Genomic DNA, 25,666 nt, shown 5'->3' with positions numbered 1-25,666 from the left:
GGAGGAGGAGGAGGAGAAGAAGAGAGGAGGAGGAGAGAGGAGGAGGAGGAAGAGGAGAGAGGAGGAGGAGGAGAAGAGGAGGAGATGAGAGGAGGAGGAGAGAGGAGGAAAGAAGAAGAGAGAGAGGAGGAGGAGAGAGAGGAGGAGGAGGAGGAAGAGGAGAGAGGAGGAAGAGGAGTAAGGAAGAGGAGGAGGAGGAAGAGGAGGAGGAGAAGAGAGGAGGAGGAAAGAGGAGGAAGGAAGGAGAGAAGAAGAGAGAGGAGGACGGAGGAAGAAGAGGAGGAGGAGAGGAGGAGGAGAAGAGAGAGGAGACGAAGAGGAGGAAGGAAGGAGAAGAAGAAGAGGAGGAGGAGAAGAAGAGGAGGAGGACGAGGAGAAGAGGAGGAGGAGGAAGGAGGAGAAGAAGAGGAGGAGGAGGAGAGGAGGAGGAGAAGAGGAGGAGGACGAAGAGGAGGAAGGAAGGAGAAGAAGAGGAGGAGGAGGAAGAAGAGGAGGAGGACGAGGAGGAAGAGGAGAGGAGGAGGAAGAGAAGAAGAAGAGGAGGAGGAGGAAGAAGAGGAGGAGGACGAGGAGGAAAGAGGAGAAGAGGAGGAACGAGGAGGAGGAGGAAGGAAGGAGAAGAAGAGGAGAGGAGGAGGAGAAGAAGAGGTGGAGGAGGAGGAGAGGAGGAGGAGGAAGAAGAAGAAGAAGAGGAGGAGGAGGAGGAAAGGAGGAGGAGGAAGAAGAAGAAGAGGAGGAGGAGGAGGAAAGGAGGAGGAGAGGAGGAGGAGAAGAGGAGGAGGACGAAGAGGAGGAAGAAGGAGAAGAAGAAGAGGAGGAGGAGAAGAAGAGGAGGAGGACGAGGAGGAAGAGGAGGAGGAGGAAGAAGGAGAGAGAGGAGGAGGAGGAGAGGAGGAGGAGAAGAGGAGGAGGACGAAGAGGAGGAGGAAGGAGAAGAAGAGGAGGAGGAGGAGAAGAAGAGGAGGAGGACGAGGAGGAAGAGGAGAGGAGGAAGAAGGAGAAGAAGAGGAGGAGGAGAGAGAGGAGGAGGAAGGAGAAGAAGAAGAGGAGGAGGAGGAAGAAAGGAGGAGAGGAGGAGGAGAAGAAGAGGGAGGAGGACGAGGAGGAAGAGGAGAAGAGGAGGTCGAGGAGGAGGAAGGAAGGAGAAGAAGAAGAGGAGGAGGAGGAGAGGAGGAGAAGAAGAGGAGGAGGAAGAGGCGGAAGAAGAAAAGGACTATGCGGTTCTTTTGATGTTCTGAGTTTGGTTGATATTTCTGCAGATGTTTCATTATCCAACCTAGGCAACATGATCCGTGCTAGAAAGGAAATGATGAGTTGTGGAGAGGAGGAGGAGGAGGAAGATCGAGGAGGAGGAGAACTGTGGGGTCCTTGGTGCTCTCTGAGCTTGGTGGTTTCTTGCAGATGTTTCATGACCCAACATCATCAGTGTCACCCCACCTCCTTATAACCCTGGTGATAAGACCTAGTTGGGTAATGAAACGTACGGAAGAAAACAATGGAACTCAGAACCAAGGACTCCACAGCCCTCCTCCCTCCTCCTCCTCCTCTTCTCTGCAAACCCCACTCCCTTCTAGCACTGATGATGTTCCCTAGTTGGGTCGTAAAACACCTGAAAGGAAACCCCCAAGCTCGGGGAGCCTCAAGGACCCCTCCTTTCAAACCCAGAGTCGCAAATGTGATTAGAGACAGTACCTTCTCCCTCAGTTCTTTGATAGGGACCAACTCATCGTTCTGCAGAAAGTAGACCAAATCTTTATATATTGCACGATAGTCTGTAATGTGGGAAAAGAAACAAACAAACATAAACCAAGATGCAAAAAAAAAAAAAAGGCGTAGATCTGGATATTCTTTAAGGCAGTCTTCCCCCCGCCCCCCTCTAAACTTGATGCTTTAAGAGGGCTGGACTTCAAACACCCAGAAGGCTGGCTGGGGAATTCTGGGTGTTAAACTCCACCCCTCTTAAAGGAGCCATGTTTGAAAAAAACGGCTGCCTGAAGGCAAGCTGATTCAGGCGCCTTTTCCCCCCCCCTTCCGTTGGTCATCTGGTCAAGTGGTCTGTTCTGGCCTCGGCTTCCTGAGTCAGTAAAACACAGGAGTCGTCCCAAAAACCTCTTTTATTACAACAGCTGGGAATTCTGTTCATTCACAGCTGAGTCCCAAAATAGGTTGTATAAAGAGTCCTTCTGGATAAGGCCGATAATCACCCCACCTTTATCTCCCCTTGACACGCTGCCCAAAAATCTAATTGGCAAAGCCACACGGAGTCCAGAATCAAACAGAGCTTCAGGCTTTAAACTGCACAGAATTAACAACGTTGCTTCCTGCAAAGGCCCACGTGCCTTTGCTCCTCTTTTAAGCCTTATGGGAAGGGCCAAATCATCTCCAAGCCTTACTCCTGAGTCATCCCTTTTGTTTTAGCTGTTCTTGCCTTCTGGCAGCTCTGTGCATGCGCGCACTGGGAACAGGCTCCCCTTGTTCCTCTGCCTCGCTGAGGTCCGACTCTGGAGGCTCCGGAGGCAGCACATACCTCCCAGATGGTCTTCTGTTGCATGCGCTTATCTTCTGCGATGCTGCCAAGGATCCAGCCAGACTCATCTCCCTCATTACTGTCCATCTGTGCTGCGTGGACGTGCTTGGCCCCGGGCCTATCTCTTGCCCTTCGGCGGACACCGAAGGCATTGCCAGAGAGGAGGGTCCTGGAGAGGGAGGCCTTGCCAACTCCTCTCTTTCACTCTCGGAGTCCTCTCCTGCCGATGACACAGGCTCAGGTAACAGAGCCACAACAGATGGCCCTTTCTTTGCCTCCGACGCAGAGCCCTCGTCCGAGCGTTCCCCAGACTCCAGGACTGGCCCATGTTCCTCCCCAGCCTCCTCACTGTCCGACTCTGCTGTCACCTCCACAGGCCACCAGAGGACCACAACATGGTCATCGTCTGGAGAATGTCCCCAACTGGCCATTTCTCCTCCCGAGGATACCGAAAAATCAACACAACGCACCCCGAATTCTTCTGCTTAAGGTGGTGATTTTCAAAAAAAAAAAAGAAAAGAAAAGAAACTAATTGCGGTGTGCTTAGAGAAGGCATTCTGGAGAGGTATCCCTCAACTTACAACCGTTCGTTTAGTGACCGTTTGAAATAACGACCCTGGAAAAAACGACTTATGACTGTTTTTCACACTTACGACCGTTGCAGCATCACTCACAGTCACTTGATCAAAATTCAACTGCTTGGAAAATGACTCGTATTTTATTTTATTATTTTATTTTATTCCATTTCATTATTTCTTCATTTCGCTTCACCTTCCCTGTTTAGAGAGTAACTTTTTATTTTGTTTTGTTTTGTTTTATTCATTTTATTTCTTCACCCCTTCGCTTGATTAGAGACAGAACCTTTTCATTTTATTTTATTTCATTTGATCTCATTTCTTCATTTCACTTTACTTTTGTTTGTTTATTTATTTATTTGTTTGTTTATTTACTTATTTAAACTTTTATACCGCCCTTCTCCCGAAGGACTCAGGGCAGTGTACAGCCAAGACTGAGTGGCTGAGTGGCTGTTGGCGTCCCGGTATAGCCAGCTGGTGCCATCGCTGACTATTGGGGGCGAGACATTGGCCCCCCACGGAGAGGGCGCGTAACTTGGGTGTCCTCCTGGATGCACGGCTGTCTTTAGAAGAGCATATGATGGCCGTGGCCAGGGGGGCTTTCTATCAGGTTCGCCTGATACACCAGTTGCGCCCCTTTCTGGATCGGGACTCCCTATGCAACGGTCACTCATGCCCTCGTCACTTCCCCGCCTCGACGACTGCACACGCTCTCTACATGGGGCTCCCCTTGAGGAGCACTCGGAGGCTCCAACTGGTGCAGAATGCAGCTGCGGGGTACTTATGGGGGGCGACATGGCGCTCCCACGTAACACCTCTCCTGCGTGAGCTGCATTGGCTTCCAGTGGTCTTCCGAGTGTGCTTCAACGTGTTGGTTCTCATCTTCAAAGCGCTCCATGGCTTAGGACCCAGCTATTTACGAGACCACCTTCTGCCTCCGATAACCTCCCACCAGCCAACACGCTCCCACAGAGAGGGCCTCCTCAGGGTGCCGTCGGTCAGGCAATGTCGGCCGGCGGCCCCCCCCGGGGAAGAGCCTTCTCTGTGGGGGCACCCGCCCTCTGGAATGAGCTACCCCCAGGGATACGGCTAATCCCGGACCTCCGTACCTTCTGCCGGGCCCTGAAGACTTCTTTATTTCAGCAAGCCGGGCTGGGTTAAAAATCTTTTAATTGGGGAATTTTATGGGTAAGGGGTTTTAAATTGGGGAAGCCAAAGATAATTTAATTTCGTTTTAAAGTATTTTAATATTTGTATTGTGTGTTTTGAATTTTGGCTGTTCACCGCCCCGAGTCCTTCGGGAGAGGGGGCGGTATAAAAATTTAATAAATAAATAAATAAATAAATAAATAAATAAATAAATAAATAAATAAATAAAAACAACATATACCCATAAAATTTAAAAAAACAGTTTAAAATATATTAAAAATTTGGCCCTTATATTAAAAACTACAAACCCCAAACTACAAACAGGTACTGTTTAGAGACAGTACCTGTTTATTTTACTTTAATTATTTCATTTCATTTCATTTCTTCATTTCGCTTCACTTGTTTCACTTCACAGTACTTTTATTTCATTTCTTCACTTTACTTCAGTTGATAAGACACAGTACCTTGTTATTTATTCTTTTAATTTTATCTTATTTTATTTTTTGGGGCTGCGGCTGAGTTTGGGAAGGATTCAAGGTCGCTCAGCCGCCCGTTCTCAGCTCCCAGCTATCGATGTTTTTTTTCCGCGCCAAGCAAAAAGCGAAGGAAGCGGCCTGGCTAAGTGAGGAAGGAGGGGGCAATTCTATTTTATTTTTTTGCACAAATTCCTCGCAGCCTGGCCTCGCCTTGCCAAAATGCAGCTGGCGCTAACATGGGTCCTGATGTCGGCATGCCAAAGGCCAGGTTAGCATGACCGATCTCTACGCCTGGCCCCCCTTCAACAAAAAAAACATCCAAGGAGCCAGGAAAAAGGAAGTACCGTATTTTTCAGAGTATAAGACGCACCTTTTTCCCCCCCTAAAAGAGGGTGAAAATTTAGGTGTGTCTTATACACCGAATATAGCCCCACCCACCCACTGGCCCCTACCCTTTGGCCTCTGCCTCCCAGCAGTTTACCTCCTTGCAAGCAAGCAGCAAGAAGAAACAGCTCCTTTCAGCTTCAGCACAGCCTAATTAGCACAAGTTGATCGGATCGGCCTCCCGACTCTCAGCTGATTTGTTCTCAGCTGTTTTGCGCAGGGCTCTGCTGCTTGCTGCAAAGAGGTAAATTGCTGGAGCAGATTTTTTTTTTCCCTTGTGCTAATCAATGCTGTGCTGAAAATGAAACTGAAATAGGCTGTTTGCTGCAACAAGGCAAAATTGCTGGGAGGCAGAGGCAGATTTTTTTCCCCTCTTTTCCTCACCAAAAAAGGTAGGTGCGTCTTATACTCTGAAAAATTCGTTATCTCTCTCTGATTTTTCCAAATCAATTTATGGACACTTATCTTTTCCTAAGGAGTAAAGGAGAAACCCACACACACACACACTTTTCCTGAGTGTAGATTTGCGTAGTCCTTGACTTACAACAGTTCGTTTAGTGACCAAAGTTACAACGGCACTGAAAAAAAGCGGACTTACATAGTGGTGAAATCCTCCTGAGGTTTGCCACTGGTTCCCTGTGTGTGCATGTGCAGTGTGTGCCAAACACGCACTCCGTGTGGAAAAAGGAGGTTTAAGAAGGTAAGTAGAAGAGCGAGGGGGAGGGAACAGCTGTGTCGCGCAATTTATATTCACTAGAAAGCAGGATTTCCTGCTTTCTAGAGAATATAAATCGCGGGGCACAGCTGATCGTCGGAAATACCAGTTCGGACGAACCTATAGCATTTTTTTTATTACCGATTCATGCGAACCTGTGCCAACCGGTAGCATTTCACCCCTGGATTTACAACCGTGTTTCACACTTACGACCGTCGCAGCATCCCCAGGATCATGTGATACAAAATTCAGATCCTCGCCAGCCGACTCGTATTTATGATGGTCGCAACGTCCCGAGGTCATATGATCTCCTTTTGTGACCTTGTTAATGGGGGAAACCGGATTCACTTAACAAGCGTGTGACTAATCTAACAACTGCAGGGGTTCGCGTCTGAATTTCGATCACGTGACCACGGGGGATGCGGCAATGGTCGCAAGTGTGAAAAACGGTCATAAGTCCCTTTTTCCAGTGCCCTTGTAACTTCAAACTTCATCACTAAACGAATGGTTGTAAATTGAGGATTACCTGGGTATCCAAGCTTTGGCGATCTCAATTTCGGCCCACAATTCCTAGCAATACTTACTGGAGTCCCCTATCACAACCACAAATTTGTTGTGCAGCAGCTGCCGAGCCTCCTCCGAAGTAAAATCGTGGATCTCGGCCAAGAGGAATTTGACTTTTTTCATGGCGAAACTGGACTCGGGTGCCACTTGTCACTGGGATTCTCTCCTGCAGGAAAACACAGAAGAGAGTCAAAAAAAAAAAAAAAACCCAAGAAATAACAGAATGACAGAGTTGGAAGGGACCTTGGAGGTCTTCTAGTCCAACCCTCTGCTCAGGTAGGAAACCTTATACCATTTCATATAAATGACGGCCCAATCTCTTCTTAAAAGCCTCCAGGGATGGAGCATCCACAACTTCTGGAGGCAAGTTGTTCCACTGATTAATTGTTCAGGAAATTGTGGGTTAAAACCGAAAGAGAATTCCTCGTTCTTTTATGGCTTTCAAATTTTTGCCCATACTGCTGGTCAAGATCCTTGGTTTTACCTACTACAGAGAGACTGATAAGCTAAATATTTACGACAGGATGTTTTCTCAGCCCTGCATGCAACTAGCTTATCAGAGAGAGACAGAGAGAGAGAGAGAGGAAGAGACACAGAGAAAGGGAGGCAGCGTGAAGAGAGAGAGGGAAGAGAAAGAGAGAGAGAGAGAGAGAGAAAGAGAGAAACACAGAAGAGAGAGACACAGAGAGAGACAGAGACACAGAGAGAGGGAGCGAGAGAAGAGGGAGGGAGAAAGAGAAAGAGAGAGAAGAGAGAAAGAGAGAGACAAGGAGAGAGGGAGAGAGAGAGAAGAGAGGAAGAAAGAGAGAGAGAAGAGACACACACACAGAGAGACAGAGAGGGAGCGACAGACACAGAGGGAGAGAGAGAAGAGAGAGAAAGAAAGAAAGAGAGAGAGAAGAGAGAGACACAGAGAGACACAGAGAGAGGAAGAGAGAAAGAGAGGAGAGAAAGAGACATAGAAGAGAGAGAGACACACAGAGAAACAGAGAGGGAGCGACAGACAGAGAGAGGGAGAGAGAGAAGAGAGAGGAAGAAAGAGACAGACAGACAGGCAGAAGAGAGAGAGACAGAGACAGAGAAGGAGAGAGGAGAGAGAAAGAGAGACAGAGAGAAAGAGAAGGAGAGAGAGAGAAGAGAGAGAGGGAGAGAGAAAGAGAGGAGAGAAAGAGACATAGAAGAGAGAGAGACACACACAGAGAGACAGAGAGGGAGCGACAGACACAGAGGGAGAGAGAGAAGAGAGAGGAAGAAAGAGACAGACAGGCAGAAGAGAGAGAGACAGAGAGAAGGAGAGAGAAGAGACAGACAGAGAGAGAGAGAGACAAAGAGAGACAGAGATGGAGTGACAGACACAGAGAGAGGGAGAGAGAGACAGAGAGAAGAGAGAGAGACACAGAGAGAGGGAGACAGATAGATAGACAGATAGAGACAACAATCTCAAGCAAACAGCTGCAAATAGTAGATCGAAATTACCAAAAGGTGACAGATAGCTAAAAACAAAAAACAAAGATGCACTGAATTATATTTTTTTTTTAAAAAAAAAAACAAGACTTAAAGCCACAGGAGCTGAAATGCAAATTGTCAGAACAAAAGAGCAACTTTCCTGGGATGGAGATAAACAGAACACAAGCTCCTTGTAGATTCCTGTTAACTCCTATTGTGGGTCCGGGGAGGAGAAGCGAGAACTGAGAGGCCATAAAAAATCTAAGGCCAGAATTTTTTATGTTTTAAGGGTTGGGGTCTTGTTGTCCAGGTATGCTGGGGGGGGGGGGTGTTCTTAGCCTGGTGTGTGAGTGAGTTACACAACTGAGTTACTACGCTCAATGTAGAGATTTTGGCAACGCACCAAATAGGCTAAGGGAGTGGCCAATTAGCCCCAAGCCTTACTCTCGAGGAGACCTCCTCCTGAGGAGCCTCTCCTGCCTTTTGGCAGCTCTGCGTGTCCATGCATCGAGAAGAGGCTCCTCCTCTAATTCCTCTTCACTTATGGGAGCTTCTGGAGGTTCTGAAGGCCCTGGCTGAATCCCCGCCTCTGGCACCACATCTTCTCCAGCCTCCTCACTGTCCGACTCGAGTGTCAGCTGCACAGGCTGCTGGCGCAGCACCACACCAGCCTCCTCACTGTCTGAATCAGCTACTAGCTGCACAGGCCGCTGACGGGCCACAACAACAGGTCATAAAAACAGGGCAACGGTCGCCTGGCAAATATCTTGCTTAGCAATGGAAATGTGGGGCTCCAAAACATACAAAACATACAAAAGCTTGGTTTAAGTTAAAAGTTAACTTAATCAAGAAACAAATTTGCATATACATATACAATAAACGACTTATGATTGTATGTTTTAAATGTTTTTTTTAAGAATGAATAAAGTTTTGCTTTTTAAAATTAAAAAAAAAAAAAAAAAAGGAAATGTGGGGCTCCATTGTTGCCGTATGTTGAGGACTATCGGTATTTAACTTTTAATCCGAAGCTGAGTAACAGTATAACAAAAAAAAAAAAAAAACCACACAAAAAAAAAAACAGGCGGTCCTCAACTTACGACCACAATGAAATCCACAATTTCTGTTGTTAAGCGAGACATTTATTAAGTGAGCTTTGCCCCATTTTCCTTGCCACCGTCGTTAAGTGAATCCATGCAATTGATAAATTAGGAACCTGGTTGTTAAGTGAATCGGGCTTCCCCCTTGACTTTGTTGGTCAGAAGGTCGGGACACAGCAACCGTCGCTAATATGAATCAGTTGGCAAGCATCAAATTTCGATCACGTGACCACGGGGATGCTGTCACAGTCGTTGAGTGTGAAAACAGTCATAACATACTGTAAGTCCCTTTTTTCAGTGCAATTGTAACTTTGAACGGTCCCTAAATGAACTGTTGTAAGTCGAGGACTACCTGTGCATCATGGTTTCAGTCTTGAATGAATTGCTACAAACCAGGTTTGGTAAAAAAAAAAGTGGTCAGCTGTGATTGTTAAGGAATTTACAGAGTAACCCCTGAGTAGCAAGGGTGTGAAAGCGGTTGAGAGTAGTTATGAATAAGCACAGTCACCACACAGTTACACTGAGTTGTGTTATAGTTTACTTTCAGGAAAAAGTAAAGCACAGTCCAATAAACAATCCAGGTCATACACGTATAAATCAGGTGGTAGCCAAAACGACAGTCATAATCCATTAACAAAGTCTTCTTACCAGTTGTCTTAGTCATTCACAGTAAAGAGTTCTTCTGGATTTCCTAACAGTACCAGAAAGAGATATCAGAGAACAAGCCATGTTTCTAGCTCCCTCTTAAGGACATTGGCAACAGAGCTAACCAATCAGGACACAGTATGATGCAATACAGCAGTCTTAAAGCTATACAATACAATACATTTTCACTGCAAACATACATTGATGGTTTATATATTGCCAACCCAACCAGTTAGGTAATACTCATATTCCTAACAGTAATGAACACAGCAATGCCAGAATCCCAGTCTGTTACAAAGACAACATTTCTCAGTTCTGCCCATATCAGTAAATGATTGTTCCTTCCTGGGGTGAACCTAACCCATCTGTGGGCACTCATTGATTGAGTTGTGGCTGTGGTTATGTTGAAGGGGCCAAGTCAGTAGTTTGGAAGAGTTCCTAACCACGGAGGTGTCCCACTATCACAATGATGGCTATCTCGTGGCTAATAAAGACAGCCTTGTGCAAAGTACCAAATTGTTCGTTGCAACGATCAAAAATGGCAACCTTGTTCCTCCGGCGTGCACAATTGCACAGCAAGCCAGAGTTTGTCAACCGTAGCAGTGTTAAGCTGGATGGACTTCAGCTCCCAGAATTCCCCAGCCAGCCTTCCTCAGCAATGTTAAAACTGGTAAGACTTCAACTCCCAGAATTCCTCGCACAGCTATCTTCAGCAACGTTCATCTGGATGGAAACAACTTCCAGAATTCCCCAGCCAGCCATCCTCAGCAGTGTTAAGACAGGTGGACTTCAACTCCCAGAATTCCCCATCCATCCATCCCTCCGTAGCAACATTAAGCTGGGTGGACTGCAACTCCCAGAATTCCCCAGCCAGACATGCTGGCTTAGACATTCTGGGAGTTGAAGTCCACCCAGCTTAATATTGCTGAGGTTGAGAACACATATCAGGAAGTGAGCTCAGGGACTGTCTAAGCCAGCGTTTCTCAACCTTGGAAGCTTGAAGATGGGTGGACTTCAACTCCCAGAATCCCCCAGCCAGCGCTGCTGGCTGGGGGATTCTGGGAGTTGAAGTCCACCCATCTTCAAGCTACCAAGGTTGAGAAACACTGTCTTAGTGCTTAACAAACATCGTGTTCTGGCCAGGAAGTGTAGTGATCTTTTAGCTTTTGGATTGTCTACTTTGAATGGTGTGTAAATGTGGTCCATCTCTATGTGCCCGTTGATGGCCGTTTTGTCTGAGTGCCGCTGGCTGGGGGATTCTGGGAGTTGAAGTCCACCCATCTTCAAGCTACCAAGGTTGAGAAACACTGCGAGTCTAAGCTGATCTGTTTCCTATTTGCAGCAAATGAACAGCTGGGAGAACTTCCGGTAGGCAGCCAGGGTCTTATTTTGTGACCAAAATCTCTCCTCTATCCGACGAGGATCCAGCGTATCTTATTTTGACTTTTTAAAATCTGACTTCCCGTTGTTTCTTTTTGAATCCAAGCACCGGAAAGTTCTCCCTTTTTAACGCCAGCGGCTGGTTTTCACAACGCCCAATGATTTTAAGGTCCTAAAATTGGGCGAAACCTGCTTACATTCGAAGTTACAATAAAGAATAGAAATGTAATAAATAAAATAAAAATAAAAATAAAGTATTCTATTCCATTCCATTCCCATTCCCATCCCTGTTGCATTTGTTCCCAGAGGCTGAAGATGAGTGAAAGGGAAACATCCTCGGATAGCAGAATCAACAGCCATTTTATTGAGCATCCGACACAGTTTATATAGTTTCTTAGGTTCTCAGTTCTTACCTACTATACGTGTTATTTCATTATTGGTTAACAAATCTCCAAGGTAGAGTAATTGGTTAGTATTTACATCAATGGTTTTCATGTGACTATGCACGTATGCACACACAATGAATAGCAGCAAATGTTACAGGTTATACTTTGTTTCATCCTGCGTCCTTGTACATGCTGGGAACACGGCTCACGGAGATTTGCTGAAGTTTGCAATTACGTGTAAGCGCAGTTCCAGAAAACCATACAGATGAACAAGATAATAACCCTACACATCCCTTCCATTCCCATTCCATTCCATTCCCATTCCATTCCATATTTTCTATTCTATTCTATTCTATTCTATTCTATTCTATTCTATTCTATTCTATTCTATTCTATTCTATTCTATTCCATTCCATTCCATTCCATTCCATTCCATATTTTCTATTCTATTCTATTCTATTCTATTCTATTCTATTCTATTCTATTCTATTCCATTCCGTTCCGTTCCATTCCATATTTTCCATTCCATTCCATTCCATATTTTCTATTCTATTCTATTCTATTCTATTCTATTCTATTCTATTCTATTCTATTCTATTCTATTCTATTCCATTCCATTCCATTCCATTCCATTCCATTACATATTTTCTATTCTATTCTATTCTATTCTATTCTATTCTATTCTATTCTATTCTATTCTATTCTATTCTATTCTATTCTATTCTATTCTATTCCATTCCATATTTTCTATTCTATTCTATTCTATTCTATTCTATTCTATTCTATTCTATTCCATTACATTCCATATTTTCTATTCTATTCTATTCTATTCTATTCTATTCTATTCTATTCTATTCTATTCTATTCTATTCTATTCCATTCCATTCCCATTCTATTCCATTCTATTCCATTCTATTCCATTTCCATTCCCAATTCCATTCCATTCCATTCCATTCCATTCTATTCTATTCTATTCCCATTCCTATTCCCATTCCCATTCTATTCTATCCTATCCATTATTCTATTCTATTCTATTCTATTCTATTCTATTCTATTCTATTCTATTCTATTCTATTCCATTCCCATTCCCATTCCCATTCCCATTCTATTCTATTCTATTCTATTCCATTCCATTCCATTCCATTCCATTCCATTTCCATTCCCAATTCCATTCCATTCCATTCCCATTCCCATTCCCATTCCCATTCCCATTATTCTATTCTATTCTATTCTATTCTATTCTATTCTATTCTATTCTATTCTATTCCATTCCATTCCATTCCCATTCCCATTCCCATTCTATTCTATCCTATCCTTCATTATTCTATTCTATTCTATTCTATTCTATTCTATTCTATTCTATTCTATTCTATTCTATTCTATTCTATTCTATTCTATTCTTGTTTCTGTTTCTGTTTCTGTTTCTGTTTCTATTTCATTCTATTTTCTATTCCATTCCATTCTATATTCTATTTCTATTATTTCTATTTTATTCTATTTTCTATGCTGGTTTTCACAACGCCAAATGATTTTAAGGTCTTAAAATTGGGCAAAACCTGCTTACATTCAAAGTTACAATAAAGTATTGTATTGTATTGTATTGTATTGTATTGTATTGTATTGTATTGTATTGTATTGTATTGTATTGTATCGTATTGTATTGTATTGTATTCTGTTCTATTCTATTCTATTCTATTCTATTCTATTCCTATTTTATTCTATTTTCCATTCCATTCTGTATTCTGTATTCTGTATTCTATATTCTATATTCTATATTCTATATTCTATATTCTATATTCTATATTCTATATTCTATATTCTATATTCTATATTCTACATTCTCTATTCTGTATTCTATATTCTATATTCTATATTCTATTTCTATTTCTATTTCCTATTCTATTCTATTTCTATTCCATTCCATTCCATTATAAACATAAATCTCACAACAACAGAAATGTTGGGCTCAATTGCGGTCGTAAATCGAGAACTACCTGTAGCTCTCAAGTCACCATCACAAACCCCAAACCCCAAAACAAAGCAGTTTTATCGCCATCTGGCAGCAGGACAACATGGCCTTGCTGTGGTCAGGAGATTGGGAGACCTGGCCTTGACCGGCTGGCTGACACACCACTCTGGGATGAAATTAAAAAAAAAAATCAGATTTTCACAGGGAGAAAAACCTTGAAGCTGCGTGAAAGTTTCTTCCCCTCTCCTGTTTTCACCAAGCGAGAGCGAAAAAACAGCAGGCTGGCTCAGAATGGCTAGATTTTTCTTAGTTCAAGTGGTCCTCGACTAACGACGCAACCGAGCCCCAAATTTCCGTCGCTAAGAGAGACATTGGTCAAAGGCATTTTGGCTCCCAGGTTAAGACCTTTCCGGCCACGAAAGTGAGTTAAGTGAATCGCGAAGTTAGAAACACGCTCGTGAATCAAATCCGATGATTCGCTTTTGCGACCTTCCGACAAGCAACGTCAAGGGGGGGGGGGAAGCCCTACTCACTTAACAACGGGGTGACTAATTTCACCCTGGCAGCGATTCACGGAACGACCGTGGCAAGAAAAGTCGTAACAATGGGGGGCAACACTCGCTTAAGGAATTTCTCCCTTAGCAACGGAAATTTGGGGCTCCGCTGCGGTCGTAAGGCGAGGACTTTCCTGTATCGCATCGCCCTTTAAGATCCTGGGTTTGGCTGCCAGCTTCTCTTCACACAACCCCTGCCTCAAACTTTGGGCTTCCTTATTTAACATTTTAAAAGGTGAAATTAGTATTTTGCACTGAGTGATCCAGGTCTCTTTTCTAACTTCAGAAAAACAAGTTTTTTTAAAATATATATTTTTTTAGCCAAGGCCATTTTTCTTGATATGCGAGAATTTCAGCACTAAACAATAGAGAGCCTTTTCTGAAAGTGATGGGATGCTTTTAAATTTTAACAAAGGCAGAGATTATTCTTGGAAAGAAATAACAAAAATTTGCCACTCCTGGAATGTTTTGCTATTGTTCAAGTCCCACGTGTCCTTGACTTACGACTGTTCATTTAGTGACCGTTCAAAATCCCAAAGACGCTGGGAAAAAAAAATGACTTCGGGCCGTTTTTCACACTTAACGACCGTTGCAGACAGCCCCATGGTCACTTGCTAAGTGAGTTTCGGCAACCGACTCGTATTTATGACGGTCGTAGTGTCCCGGGGTGCGTGTCGCGTGATCCCCTTTTGCGACCTTCTGACGAGCCAAGTCAACGGGGAAGCCAGATTCACTTAACAACCGTGTCGCTAACTTAACAACTGCAATTATTCGCTTAACGACTGTGGCAAGGAAGGTCGTAAAATGGGGTAAAACTCGCTTTAAAGGCACCTCGCTTAGCGACAGGCATTTTGGGCTTGGTTCGTAAGTCGAGGACTACCTGCAATGAGTGCCTTTTTGTGGCTTGATCACTTGCTTCCTGATAGATCACAGACACCAAAAGTTTGCCTCCTCATTTATATCTGTGCCCCATAAAAAGACTTAAGCCTTCCCTGCCCCCTTCAATAAATGCTTTTTTGCTTTGCCCAAATTACTTAATGATTGATATTTTCAGGTAGGTAAGTGTGAATCCACAAAAGGGGTTTATTGCCCAATCGGTTGTGTGAAGTCACACACAGCAGCTAGCTTGAGCAGGAGGCTGGACTAGAAGACCTCCAGGGTCCCTTCCAGCATCCTATCCTATCCTATCCTATCCTATCCTATCCTATCCTATCCTATCCTATCCTATCCTATCCTATCCTATCCTATCCTATCCTATCCTATCCTATCCTATCCTATCCTATCCTATCCTATCCTATCCTTCATTATCCTATCCTATCCTATCCTATCTCATCCCATTCCATTCCATTCCATTCCATTCCATTCTCCTATCCTATCCTATCCTATCCTATCCTATCCTATCCTTTCCTTTCCTTTCCTTTCCTTTCCCTTCCCATCATTTTCCTTTCCTTTCCCCCCCTTTCCCTTCTTTTCATTTCCTTCCCTTTCTTCCCTTTTTCTTTCCCTTCCCATCACTGTCCTTTCCTTTCCTTTCCTTTTATTTTCTTTCCTTTCCTTTCCTTTCCTTTCCTTTCCTTTCCTTTCCTTTCCTTTCCTTTCCTTTCCTTTCCTTTCCTTTCCTTTCCTTCCCTTCCCTTCCCTTCCTTCCCTTTTTCCTTCCCTTCCCTTCCCACCCCTTCCCCTTTTCCTTCCCTTTCCTTCCCTTCCTTCCCTTTTTTCCTTCCCTTCCCTTCCCATCACTTTCCTTTCTTTTCCCTCCTTTCCTTTCCTTTCCTTTCCTTCCCTTCCTTCCCTTTTTCCTTCCCTTCCCTTCCCATCCCTTTCCTTCCCTTCCCCCACTTCCCTTTTTCCTTCCCTTCCCGTTCCTTCCTTCCCTTTTTTCATTCTCTTCCCTTCCCCTTTTCTAATCCCCTTCCCCTTTTCTTCCTTTTTTCCCTTTCCTTTCCTTCCCTTCCTTCCCTTTTTCCTTCCTTCCCTTCCCTTTCCTTCCTTCCCTTTTTTCATTCCCTTCCCTTCCCCTTTTCAAATCCTTCCCCTTTTCTTCCTTTTTTCCTTTCCTTTCCTTTCCTTTCCTCTCCTCTTTCCTTTCCTCTCCTCTTTCCTTTCCTCTCCTCTCCTCTTTCCTTTCCTTCCCTCTTTCCTTCCTTCCCTTTTTTCCTTCCCTTCCCCTTTTCTAATTCCCTTCCCCTTTTCTTCCTTTTTTTCTTTCCTTCCCTTCCCTTCCCTTCCTTCCCTTTTTCCCTTCCCTTCCCTTCCCCTTTTCTAATTCCCTTCCCCTTTTCTTCCTTTTTTCTTTCCTTTCCTCTCCTCTCCTCTTTCCTTTCCTTTCCTTCCCTCTTTCCTTTCCTTCCCTTCCCTTCCCTTTCCTTCCTTCCCTTTTCTAATTCCCTTCCCCTTTTCTTCCTTTTTTCTTTCCTTTCCTCTCCTCTCCTCTTTCCTTTCCTTTCCTTCCCTCTTTCCTTTCCTTCCCTTCCCTTTCCTTCCTTCCCTTTTCTAATTCCCTTCCCCTTTTCTTCCTTTTTTCTTTCCTCTCCTCTCCTCTCCTCTTTCCTTTCCTTCCCTTCCCTTCCCTTTTTTCCTTCCCTTCCCTTCCCCTTTTCTTCCTTTTCCTTCCCTTCCCTTCCCTTCCCTTCCTTTCTACTCTATCTCTACTCCTAGTCTTTTCTAGTCTAGTCTCTTTACCTGTTTCAACTCCAAGACTTGGCCAAAACTTCCTGGGCTGGTCCGAGGACCTCCTTCCTTGGGCAGGGGATGAACTAGAAGCCCTCTGAGGTCCCTTCCAAGCCCTAGCGCTCTGTAACTCCGCACCAGCCTTCCGAGCGAGCTAGAAGACGCGATGCGGCTCTCGGCGGAGAAGCGCGTCGCCTTTCGGGCTTTTGCGCCGGGCAGAAATCCGAGCCCTCCTGCCCATCCCCGCCCTCCAGCGAACGCGGAGAAGGGTCCGAAATACCTGCAGGAGCTCCGGCCGGCGTGTCTCTGTCGGGAATCCCCGTTCCCGGCCACCCGGAGGGCTCCGGAGCCGCGGCGGCCGACCTTTTGCGCTCCTTCCTTCCTCCGTGGGATTCGGTCGGAGCGCCCAAAACGGCCGGTGCAGAAGGAACAGCTGAGCCCGGGCGGAGGCGGGGAGGGGGGGGGGGGCTGGCTGGGCAGGACCAGGTGGAGCCAGGAGGGTGGGGGAGGGGCGGGCTTTGGGGAGGGGGGGAGGAGGGGGGAGAAATAGGAGGAGGAGGAGGAGGGTGGGGGGGTCCGAAGTGGGTCTTATCCAACCGAGCCCCGCTTTAGCCGGACGAGGCGGCTGGGAGACTCGCAGCTGGGCTGATTGCAGGCTTCGGAAAAGAGACCACCAGGAAAGCGAAAGCGAAAGTGAAAACAGCTGATCGGCTTCCAAGCGGCGGCCGGGAGCTCTGCCTCGAGACGTTCCGGGTCGGCTCTGACTGGAGGGAAGTTTTACCTTTTCTTTTTTTTGTCTTGCCTGGAAAAAAACCCCGAGTCGATTTAGGAAGGGGTGGGGTGTCTCTAGGGCTAAAAGAATGGGAGGAGGGGCGGCAAAATCTCTGTTTCTCCTCCAGAAAGGAGCTTTTGCTCTCCGTTTATACAGACGGGGCTTTACTTCAGTGGTACTGGGGAGGATACTTGGGGGTTCCTTCCTTTCATCCCCCAGCCAAGACTGGTAAGGAAACCCTCCTGTGCATAAGCAGAGCGCAAAATGCACATCTCTTCTGGCACTGATGATGTTACCTAGTTGGGTCGGGAAATGTCTGCAAGAAAACCACCGAGCTCAGAAAGCACCGAGGACCCCACACTCTTTTTCCTCCTCCTCCTCCTCTCTGCAAACTCCATTCCCTTCCAGCATTGATTGTGTTACCTAGCTGGGTCATGAAATGTTCGCAAGAAAACAGAAAAGCTCAGAGAGCATCAAGCTTAACGCACTGTAAGCCACCCTGAGAAGGGCGGCATATAAATCAAATTTAAAAAAAAAAAAAAAAGGATCCCACTGACTTTCTCCTCCCCCTCCCTCTCCTCCTCCTTTCCGCAAATCTCACTCCCTTCTAGCACTGAAGATGTTACTTAGTTGGGTAATGAAATGTTTGCAAGAAAGCCACCAAGCTCAGAGAGCATCAAGGATCCCACAGGGTCCTCCTCCTCCTCCTTTCCCCCTCCCTCCTCCTTCCCTTCCTTCCCCCCTCCTTCTCTCCGCAAACCCCATTTACTTCTAGCACTGATGATGTTACATAATAGGGTAATGAGATGTCTGCAAAAAAACAACAGCTTTGAAACTCCACAGTCCTCCTCCTCCTCTCCATCCTCTTCTTCTTCTTCTTCTTCTTCCTCCTCCTCTTCCTCCTCCTCCTCTCCATCCTCCTCTTCCTCCTCCTCCTCCTCCTCTTCCTCCTCCTCCTCCTGTCCACAAATCCCACTCTCTTCTAGTAATGTGAATAAAGTAGAATCATACAGGGTCAGTTACATGAACACTAAAGGACCTTCTCTATTCACATTATTATAAGGGAGAAATGTGCTTGTTTGGAGATTATATTAAAAATCAGCTAATTGGTAATATATCTTCTGATGAGGCGTAGCTGTCACAAAAGGACTGCCATATGGAAAACATCTGAGGGGCCTCACTGTCAAAGACACAAGGACATGTATGTTACAAAGAGTTACTTATTGCCTAAGGACAGCAATAAATCTCCCGTATTAGTAATTACAGAACTAAGGAAGGTTGTCTAGCTAAAGATAATCTTATAAACTAGACAATAATGGTTTAGTAATTAGGAAGTGTCAATTATCATATAACAAGTGTATGTTAACCATATATGGAAAAATGCATGTGCTCACCAAACCCTTTGTCTTGGAAACGTATCAGAGCTATCCGGGGTTCAGAATTTCAGGTACAAATCTGGTTCTGAACCTGCGCTATAAACTGTATCTGGCTGACCCAGGAATGTTTTTCAGTCTTTCATTCCATAACACTAGCACTGATAATATTCCCTAGCTGGGCAATGAAACGTCTGCCAGAAAGCTCAGAGAGCACCAAAGACCCCCTCAGTCCTCCTCCTCCTCCTCCCCCAACCCTCTCTTCTTTCTACCACTGATGATGTTACCTAGTTGGGTCGTGAAATGTCTACAAGGAAACCACCAGGCTGAGAGAGCGCCAAGGACCCCACAGTTCAATCCTGAGCTACCACTATTCTCGTTCATCTTCCTTCATGCTCCTCTTCACTTGAATTCCCCTCCCTTTTTGCTTGGCTGGCTGGGGGATTCTGGGAGTTGAAGGCCGCACATCTTAAAATGGCCAAGTTTGAAAATTACTAAGTTGGAAGAGACACTGACGGAAAGAGTAAAAGTTAACGAGGAATGCAGGAAGTGTTCAAAGTATGCACCCGAACAAAATTTGTATTTGTATTTATTAGTTTGTCAAACATGTACAAGATAGCAGGTATAAATATAAACATGGATAGGAACGAAAGAGATGAATACAAATAAATGTTAATTTTAATTGTTTTGATTTTTCATTGTTGTCATTGTTTTTAATTTTAAAAAAATGATTCAGTATGGTGGTTTCTGGAACCAAGCATGCAGAGATGGGTAAAATGCAATTTTAGCCAATTTAAAGCAAAAATCACTTTTTCAAGCGTACTCAACAGTAACCTTTGGCCCAAATAGGAAAATATTTTCCCACTAACTTGAATTCTTTTGAAACCTTTCAGTTCCTCAAAAAAATCGGACTGGCCTGAAGAAGCTCATTTGCCTAATTCTGCAAGAGAGAGAGAGAGAGTAGGAGGGAGGGAGAGAGGGAGGGGGAGGGGGAGAGAGAGAGAGAGAGCATAGATAGATAGATAGATAGATAGATATAGATAAATGGAGATGAGAGAGAGAGAGAGAGATGGAGATAGATAGATAGATAGATAGATGATAGATAGATAGATAGATAGATAGATAGATAGATAGATAGATAGATAATTAGATGATAGATAGATAGATAGACAGACAGACAGACAGAGATAGATGATGATGATGATAGATAGATAGATAGATAGATAGATAGATAGATAGATAGATAAATGGAATGATAGAAAGAGAGATGGAGATAGATAGATAGATAGATAGATAAATATAGATAAATGGAGATGATAGATAGATAGATAGATAGATAGATAGATAGATAGATAGATATAGATAAATGGAGATGATAGATAGATAGATAGATAGATAGATAGATAGATAGATAGATATAGATAAATGGAGATGAGAGAGAGAGAGAGAGATGGAGATAGATAGATAGATAGATAGATAGATAAATGGAATGATAGAAAGAGAGATGGAGATAGATAGATAGATAGATAGATAGATAGATAGATAGATAGATAGATATAGATAAATGGAGATGATAGATAGATAGATAGATAGATAGATAGATAGATAGATATAGATAAATGGAGATGAGAGAGAGAGAGAGATGGAGATAGATAGATAGATAGATAGATAGATAGATAGATAGATAAATGGAATGATAGAAAGAGAGAGATGGAGATAGATAGATAGATAGATAGATAGATAGATAGATAGATAGATAAATATAGATAAATGGAGATGATAGATATAGATAAATGGATAGATAGATAGTTAGACAGATGATAGATAGATGATAGATATTGATAGATGATGGATAGATGATAGATGGATAGATAGATAGATATAGATAAATGGAGATGATAGACAGATGATAGATGATAGATATTGATAGATGATAGATAGATGATAGATATTGATAGATGATGGATAGATGATAGATGGATAGATAGATAGATAGATAGATAGATAGATGATAGATGATGGATGGATGGATCGATAAACAGACAGACAGATACAGATGTTAGATAGATGCATTTATTTGTTTTCTTATTATATTTTAATCCTGTATGCTGCCCATCTCCCTATCAAGTGGCCCAAAGCTTGATTAGTAATACAAAATATTTTATTTTATTTGTTTTGTTTTGTTATTATGTTACGTTATTTTATTATTTTATTATTATTTTATTTTTTTAAAGTTGTGGGCCGCCCATCTCACCACACGATGACGGAATAAAAACATCAAATAAGCTAAAACAAAAGGAGATGGGTTTTGGCCAGCCATGATGTCCCATTACGCAGGCTGAGCTGGAGAGAGGATTAAGGCCAGGAGAAGAACCGGCTGAGCAGCTGGCTGGACTTGAACCCAGACCACCGAGGCAGACCTGCAAGGGGAACGAAGCACGGCTAAGAGGAACGGAGAGATTTCTGCAAGACCGGAAGAAACGAAAGTGTGATATATTTTGGCCGTGAGCATCTACGCACAGCTGGAGTCTGCCAGGCCACAACATTGCCTCCTTAGTAAAGAGGCACCCAACCTTGTCTTGATTCTGGGTTAAAGTGTCTGGGCTTCAAGAGGAAGTCACTTAGACCCAGAGCAAGTCAGCGGAAAGCTGTGGTTTGCATTTGACAGGTGCAGGCGCGGAGGGCAACACAGTCCCAACACCAGAGTGCTCTCTGAGGTTGGTGGTTTTCTTGCGGATGTCTCGTGACCCAACTATTTAATATCATCAGTGCTAGAAGGGAGGAGGGTTTGCAGAGAGCAAACTGCCTGCCTTTTAGCACTGATGATGCGACTTCGTTTGGGCCATGAAATGACTGCAAGAAAATAACCAAGCTCGGAATCATCAAGAACCCTAAGCAGTTCAACCCTAAGCTACAAATATCCTCCTTTATGGGTACAGAGTGTCGATTGTTGTTTTCTTTCTATTTATGATTAACCTGTGAGCAATCTCATTGGTAAATATGTTTTGGTCAACTATAAATACCCAGTTTAGGCATGAAAGCTGGCTGGGAGACTTTGGGCCAATCACTGGGAGACAGTAAGTTCTAGTCCTGCTTTAGGCATGAAAGCCAGCTGGGTGACTTTGGGCTAATCACTGGGAGACAGTGAGTTCTAGTCCCACTTTAGGCATGAAAGCTGGCTGGGTGACTTTGGGAGATCACTGGGATATGGTGAGTTCTAGTCCTGCCTTAGGCATGAAAGCTGGCTGGGTGACTTTGGGAGATCACTGTGATATGGTGAGTTCTAGTCCTGCCTTAGGCATGAAGACTGACTGGGTGACTTTGGGAGATCACTGGGAGATGGTGAGTTCTAGTCCTGCCTTAGGCATGAAGACTGACTGGGTGACTTTGGGAGATCACTGGGAGACAGTGAGTTCTAGTCCTGCCTTAGGCATGAAAGCTGGCTGGGTGACTTTGGGAGATCACTGGGAGATGGTGAGTTCTAGTCCTGCCTTAGGCATGAAGACTGACTGGGTGACTTTGGGAGATCACTGGGAGATGGTGAGTTCTAGTCCTGCCTTAGGCATGAAAGCTGGCTGGGTGACTTTGGGAGATCACTGGGAGACAGTGAGTTCTAGTCCTGCCTTAGGTATGAAAGCCAGCTGGGAGACTTTGGGCCAATCACTGGGAGACAGTAAGTTCTAGTCCTGCCTTAGGCATGAAAGCTGGCTGGGTGACTTTGGGAGATCACTGGGATATGGTGAGTTCTAGTCCTGCCTTAGGCATGAAGACTGACTGGGTGACTTTGGGAGATCACTGGGAGACAGTGAGTTCTAGTCCTGCCTTAGGCATGAAAGCTGGCTGGGTGACTTTGGGAGATCACTGTGATATGGTGAGTTCTAGTCCTGCCTTAGGCATGAAGACTGACTGGGTGACTTTGGGAGATCACTGGGAGATGGTGAGTTCTAGTCCTGCCTTAGGCATGAAAGCTGGCTGGGTGACTTTGGGAGATCACTGGGAGACAGTGAGTTCTAGTCCTGCCTTAGGTATGAAAGCCAGCTGGGAGACTTTGGGCCAATCACTGGGAGACAGTGAGTTCTAGTTCTGTCTTAGGCATGGACTAATATAATAATAATAATACAGCCATATGAATTTTTGACACCTACTTCGTTTTCAGTGTTCTGCTGAGCCAGCTCCTTTGTTTTAGCTCCTTTTTTTAAAAAAATCTCTTCTTGCTTTTTTCCGTTTCTTGTTTCCTGAATGTTGGTGTTATTTCTAAAGATAGACCTGAAACTTTTGCTGTCTCCGTTTCTTTCTTTCTCAACAAAAGTGGTGAGGACGGAAACAATATAAACCCTGGAGTCAGAATGCCCCTGATTCATACTTGTTTTAATTCGACTCCTTTATCTTTGATTCTTTTTTTTTTTCCTCCTGTGGCTTGCTCTTTTTTTTCCCTTTTATATTCTGTACTTTATTTATTTGGCCAAGTGTGGTTAGACACAGAACAAGGAACTTATCTCCCCTACAGAAGCAGTCTGTGTGCATGCAAAACAACAGAAGAGGGGGGGGGAGGGGGGGAAAGAATGAGGAGGAAGAGGAGGGGGAGGAAGGGGAGGAGGAGGAGAATAAGGGAGAGAGAGGGAGGGAAGAGGAAAAAGGAGAAGAAGGAGGGGGAGGAAGAAAAAGGGGAGGAAGAAGAGGGGAAGAAGGAGGAGGAAAAGGGGGAGTTGAGGAGGGGGAGGGGAAGAAAAAGGAGGAAGGGGGAGAGAAGGAAGTGGAGGGGAAGGAAGGGGAGGAAAAAGAGGAGGAGAAAAAAAAGGGGAGAGAAGGAGGGGGAGGGAAGGAAAGAGGAGGAGGGGAGGAGAAGGGAGAGAGGGAGAAAAAGGGGGAGAGAAGGAGGGGGAGGGGAAGAAAGAGGAGGAGGAGAGGAGAAGGAGGAGAGGGAGAAAAAGGGGGAGGGGAGGAGGGGAGGAAGAAGAGGGGAAGAAGGAGGAAGAGGAGGGGGAGGAAGAAGAGGAGGAGGAGAAAAAGGGGGAGTTGAGGAGGGGGAGGGGAAGAAAAAGGAGGAAGGGGACGAAGGGGGGAGAGAAGGAAGTGGAGGGGAAGGAAGGGGAGGAAGAAGAGGAGGAGAAAAAAAGGGGAGAAGGAGGGGGAGGGGAAGAAAAGGAGGAAGGGGAGGAAGGGGGAGAGAAGGAAGAGGGGAAGGAAGGAGAGGAAGAAGAGGAGGAGAAAAAAGGGGAGAGAAGGAGGGGGAGGGGAGGAAAGAGGAGGAGGAGAGGGAGAAAAAGGGGGAGGGAGGAGGGGGAGGGGAGGAAGAAGAGGAGCGGAAGAAGGAGGAGGAGAAGGGGGAGAGAAGGGGGAGGAAGAAAGAGAGGGGGAGGAGAAGAAGAAGAGCCAATAAAAGGGGGAAGTGAAAAATAATAACGGATAAATAATAATAGTAATAGTAATCATACTGCAGCATTTCTCCTGTCCTCTGCTCTCCCCCGCCGACCTCCCTCTAAATGTCCTTCCACCAAGCTTACTGATTCATTCCTAAATCCCCACCCCCCACTTTCTCTCCCGTCCATTTCTTCCTTCTCTCTCTCTCTCTCTCTCTCTTTTGTTTTTGTCTTCTTCTTCTTTAGCTTCCAATTCTCTTCCTGTTTCCAGTTGGCTTGGAGAAAGTCCCACGAATTTGTAGCCTTGACTGGCTAACCTTGGAAGGGGTTTTCCTTCCAAGGGACACGTGCAGCATCCGGCCCTCCCAGGAAGAGGCTCCACCACCCAGCCGAAGGATTTGCTCCCCGCTGTCACGTCACCCTTCGTCCCAATACAGAATAACAGAGTCGGAAGGGACCTTAGAGGTCTTCTAGTCCAACCCCCCTGCTCAGGCAAGAAACCTTACAGCATCGCAGACAAATGGCTGTCCAGTCTGAAGAAAGTTAGCCCCCACCCCCTCTTAGAAGAATGAAATGTTTTAGGAAATATTAAAAAAGGCAGAATATTATATTTTCCCTAAAGGAGAAACAGGTTTCTAAAGACAGAAACTCGGAGCCTCAGCTCTCTGCCCCAAGTAGAAACTAAGATTTCTAACTTTTAGAAATCATAATCATAAATTTATTTGTCAAGCATATATAAGATAACAGGTAAAAGTAGAAACTTAATTTGAATACATGAAAAGAGTCAGTAAAAAGGAATATTAGGGCAGGGACGGAAGGCACGCTGGTGCGCTTATGCACGCCCCTTACAGACCACTTAGGAATGGGGTGAGGTCAGTGGTGGGATTCAGCTAGTTCGCACCTATTCGGGAGAACCGGTTGTTAACTTTCTAAGCAGTTCAGAGAACCGGTTGTTGGAAGAAATCTCCTTTTGTTTTTTTTCCACTTTACAGGGCTAATCCTGTAAGGAATTACAACATTCTGGTGTTGTTTCTAGCCTAATCTTTATTGCCCTGCTTACAGAAACTGCCTCTTTGGTTAACCCTTATTACATTGTAACAGCTAAGGCGAAGCACCCATCGACATGCGTGAGGTTGAGTTGGCCACACCCAGACAGTCACATGACCACCAAGCCACACCTACCCAGCTGGTCATTAGGGCAAAGAACCAGTTGTTGAATCCCACCACTGGGTGAGGTCAACAGTAGACAGTCTAAAGTTAAAGTTTTTGGGGTTTGGGGGAGAAACCACAGAGTCAGGTAGTGCATTCCAGGCATTGAACACTCTGTTACTGAAGGTCATATTTTCTGCAATCGAGTTTGGAACGCTTTACCTTGAGTGTCAACTTGCAAAGCTTTCAAGTTGCCATGAGCAGGAGGGAGGGGAGAACTGATAGAGCTGATTGATTTCCCTAACTGAAGTGCATTCCCATACATTCTTCCTGACCGCAATCAGAAGGAGGGTGTTGGGTTTCACAGCCAGCCAAAGTGGTTCATTGGAGAACGTGATTTATGACATGGCCAGGGAGGAGGGGAGAGGACAGGGTCATAGGGGAACGTAAAGCTACGTGGGATTAGTTCTAACTG

General features: G+C 44.8%; 1 long non-coding RNA gene across 1 annotated transcript; it reads right to left on the bottom strand.

Annotated features, from left to right (window-relative positions):
- Positions 1 to 1,692: 1,692 nt before the first annotated feature.
- LOC139320621 (uncharacterized) lies at positions 1,693 to 16,953 on the bottom strand. Its single transcript, XR_011600710.1, has 3 exons — positions 16,818 to 16,953; positions 6,411 to 6,556; positions 1,693 to 1,772 (listed from the first exon to the last, which is right to left on the bottom strand). It is a non-coding gene; the product is annotated as an uncharacterized lncRNA (long non-coding RNA).
- Positions 16,954 to 25,666: the final 8,713 nt, after the last annotated feature.

The sequence above is a fragment of the Pituophis catenifer genome, unplaced genomic scaffold, assembly GCF_029215685.1.
Source record: "Pituophis catenifer annectens isolate HBS135680 unplaced genomic scaffold, rPitCat1.0.hap2 SCAF_8, whole genome shotgun sequence".
NCBI lineage: Eukaryota > Metazoa > Chordata > Lepidosauria > Squamata > Colubridae > Pituophis > Pituophis catenifer.
This window is presented reverse-complemented; position numbering and strand designations above follow the sequence as displayed.